At 41.5% G+C, this 4027-nt stretch overlaps 1 pseudogene; it reads left to right on the top strand.

Annotated features, from left to right (window-relative positions):
* The first annotated feature begins 864 nt into the window (after window positions 1–864).
* On the top strand, window positions 865–2752 carry LOC143386197 (RNA-splicing ligase RtcB homolog pseudogene; annotated as a pseudogene).
* Window positions 2753–4027: the final 1275 nt, after the last annotated feature.

Below are 4027 nucleotides of genomic sequence, written 5' to 3'. Positions count from 1 at the left end.
CCTCACCCTCTCTGGCTTGGTTGTAGACCTGAGATAAGAAAGGGGGTAAATGAAGACTTTGACAAAAGAAACTAAATCACTCTAAAAATGTAAATAACCAAAGAGCTACTTTCAATGTGGCACATTTTTGTCTACACACTGTTATCTCCAGACAACATTTAGAAAATGTATCCCTTTCTGTCTTCTGCTAATAGTGTAATAGTGCTTTAGCCCAGATTTTCATAAGAATTCTGGAGAATTCGAGAAAGACCAATTAATCAATGCCAGAGTGGATAATGATTTATGACCAGAGTGAAAATAGGACTGCAAACCTTTCAATGTGGTTCCTTCTCTCCATTGACCAGACTTTTCTTTTTTTTTGTCTTTTTCTTGGAATCACTCCAAACATCTTGCTGGCAAAGAGGGTGTATTTTTTGAGATAGCAAAGTTGTTTATTGAGCCGCAGTGTTCAATCAGCATCAGTAACTCCTGCAGTCCAAGGAAAATTGGAAAGAAAAAGCTTAGTGTAAATCTTCGAATATGGAGTAACCCATTAGCTGGTTCAGTCAGTCACAGAATGGGGCTTGAAATGTGAACATATCATATACAGGGTTATGTTGTGGCTGTCTGTTGTAAAATATATGGGATAGTCTCTACCTATCAAAGCATTTTCATTTTTCTGCCACATGGGCACACAGATATTTTGACAGTATTGCTGGCATAGCACACCCAACCAAAATAAAAGATCTATATTATTTTTCTGCTTTCCACTTTTGTCTTCAAGCTATTTCGTTCAAATATTCATTCAGTTTTATCATGTTTTTTTTTTCCTGAATCATAAAATGCTTAACAATACCATATCATGGGCTCCGCGGAACCCGACAGCGCGGCAGCTTCTCCTCAGAGCCGGACGCGGAGCGTCTGCCACCGTTGTTGCAGCCATGAGTCGTACTTACAACGATGAGTTACAGTTCTTGGAAAAGATCAATAAAAACTGCTGGAGAATCAAGAAGGGCTTCGTGCCCAACATGCAGGTTGAAGGAGTTTTCTATGTGAATGATGCTCTGGAGAAATTAATGTTTGAGGAATTAAGGAATGCCTGTCGAGGTGGTGGTGTTGGTGGATTCTTGCCAGCCATGAAACAGATTGGCAACGTGGCAGCCTTGCCTGGAATTGTTCATCGATCTATTGGGCTTCCTGATGTCCATTCAGGCTATGGGTTTGCTATTGGGAATATGGCTGCCTTTGATATGAATGATCCTGAAGCGGTGGTATCCCAAGGTGGTGTCGGATTTGACATCAACTGTGGTGTGCGCTTGCTGAGAACCAATTTGGATGAGAGTGATGTCCAGCCTGTGAAAGAGCAACTTGCCCAAGCTATGTTTGACCACATTCCTGTTGGGGTGGGATCAAAAGGTGTGATCCCAATGAATGCCAAGACTTGGAGGAGGCCTTGGAGATGGGCGTGGACTGGTCTCTAAGGGAAGGCTATGCCTGGGCTGAAGACAAGGAGCACTGTGAGGAGTATGGAAGGATGCTGCAAGCTGACCCCAACAAGGTCTCTGCAAGGGCCAAGAAAAGAGGCCTTCCTCAGTTGGGGACCCTAGGAGCAGGCAACCACTATGCAGAAATCCAGGTTGTGGATGAGATTTTCAATGAGTATGCTGCTAAGAAAATGGGCATCGACCATAAGGGACAAGTGTGTGTAATGATCCACAGTGGAAGCAGAGGCTTGGGCCACCAAGTAGCCACAGATGCACTGGTAGCTATGGAAAAGGCCATGAAGAGAGACAAGATCATAGTCAATGACCGTCAGTTGGCTTGTGCTCGAATTGCTTCTGCAGAGGGTCAGGACTACCTAAAGGGAATGGCAGCAGCTGGGAACTATGCCTGGGTCAACCGCTCATCTATGACCTTCTTAACGCGTCAGGCTTTTGCCAAGGTCTTCAACACAACCCCTGACGACTTGGACCTGCATGTGATCTATGATGTTTCTCACAATATTGCCAAAGTAGAGCAGCATGTGGTGGATGGAAAGGAACGGACACTGTTGGTGCACAGGAAGGGATCCACCCGTGCTTTTCCTCCTCACCACCCCCTCATTGCTGTTGATTACCAACTCACTGGACAGCCAGTACTTATTGGTGGCACCATGGAAACTTGTAGTTATGTTCTTACTGGCACTGAACAAGGCATGACTGAGACCTTTGGAACAACCTGTCATGGAGCGGGCCGTGCATTGTCCCGAGCAAAATCTCGGCGTAATTTAGATTTCCAGGATGTTTTAGACAAATTGGCAGATATGGGAATTGCGATCCGTGTTGCCTCACCCAAACTGGTTATGGAAGAGGCTCCTGAGTCCTATAAGAATGTTACAGATGTGGTAAATACCTGCCATGATGCTGGAATCAGCAAGAAGGCCATTAAACTGAGACCAATTGCTGTTATCAAAGGGTAGAACCTTGATGGGAGCCTCTGGATGCCACTGACCCTCAGTGAAGTGGCTGTGGACTGCAACACTCTTCAGACGTCAGACTTGAGACTTGGCAAGTTCAAAGTGTGCTGCTGAAACTGTCCATGCCAAAATGGCTGCTGACCCCAGAGCCAGTGTTGTGAAATAACCTTCCAGAGGGGACCATCTGGAAAGGATGAAAGGGCTTCCTCCTCAGTAGTCCCATAGACTTTTAGGAAAATCTTTTAGGGGGAGGTATCAAGAAACTCCCTTTAATCATCAGAATGAACTCCTTCACACCAGATTCTGTTTACATCCTAATAGGTGTCGTGAAGAACATTCTACTAAATATAATTTTGGAATGTTCTCTTTTTTCCCCTCACTTTGTTCATTGACTGACTATCTACCAACCACCCCTGCACTAAACAAAATCTAAATACCCTTCTTACCTGCAGAGCACCCAGGGCTTGTAGTTAGGACACTGGATGATTAAATAATGAAACATGTTGAGGAGGGCATGTGTGGAAGAGCCCAAAAGAGAAAATAATTTTTAAAAGCATTACTATTGCATACTAAAGACAGAGTTGCCTGCAGCATCGTACTTGTTATCTGTCTTTAATTAGGCCCGACCTGGCAAACTTTTTTTTTTAAATAATGCAATTGCATAGCAGCAGCAAAAAAAAAAATAAATAAAAATAAAACTGAAAACCTTTACATTTCTTTATAATACTAAATTTTTTACATTTCATGGTTGAATTATTATAAAAGCATTAAGTGGCCAGCTGCAACATTCACAGTTGCTCTTTGTTGATGGTGTTATGTCACCTAATTGGATTTTACATTATGTATGGTGATGTCTCAAAGATGTTAAAGGACCATCATTATAGGTTACTAAGACCTCGCTAGAGTCCAAACATAAAATAGAAAAATGTAATAAAGTTGCAATATGTTGTTTAAAAAAAAAAACAATACCATATCATTGATGTATTCCATAGAACAAGACAGTATCTTATTTCTTCTGTGAGTGATTATGGACGAGTACCTTATATTGCAGAGATTAATGGTACTGTTTTAGGAAGAGCTGCTGTAGGATGGTGAAATGAACAGTAATAAAGTTGGCAGACTGAAGGCTGCTCTGTGTGTCTAATGTCTGAAAAAGAAGTCTGCTTTTATGCAAATACACATTGGCTGTGAAGCTTGTAATTCTGGAATCCAAACATCTAGCATGTGTCCTCTGTATGACCCAATATAATTTGAAAGACAGAATGTAGACAATGGGTGGAGAGTGCAAGATTGAGAAAGAAAATATTAATTATATTAGTGGTTATTTGTTAAAGGTCACTGCCTATTAAAGAAAGAAACTCAGGAATGGAACTTCTGCTAAATGCTCAATTATGATCTTAGCAATGAAAAAAGAGAGAACAATTGTTATTATTTTCTTTCTAACCACAATAAGGGTTAAATAATATCTAACACTGCCTTTGGTGCTTGGTAAACAGATGATTTCATTGTATCGTGCTGTTGTGAATACTAACACTGCTCCTTTTGTTAGAAAAGATAACAAAAAAACAGGAGAGAGTGCCTGATAGAGCTGTC

This window comes from Callospermophilus lateralis, unplaced genomic scaffold (assembly GCF_048772815.1).
Source record: "Callospermophilus lateralis isolate mCalLat2 unplaced genomic scaffold, mCalLat2.hap1 Scaffold_831, whole genome shotgun sequence".
In the NCBI taxonomy this organism is placed as follows: domain Eukaryota; kingdom Metazoa; phylum Chordata; class Mammalia; order Rodentia; family Sciuridae; genus Callospermophilus; species Callospermophilus lateralis.
This window is presented reverse-complemented; position numbering and strand designations above follow the sequence as displayed.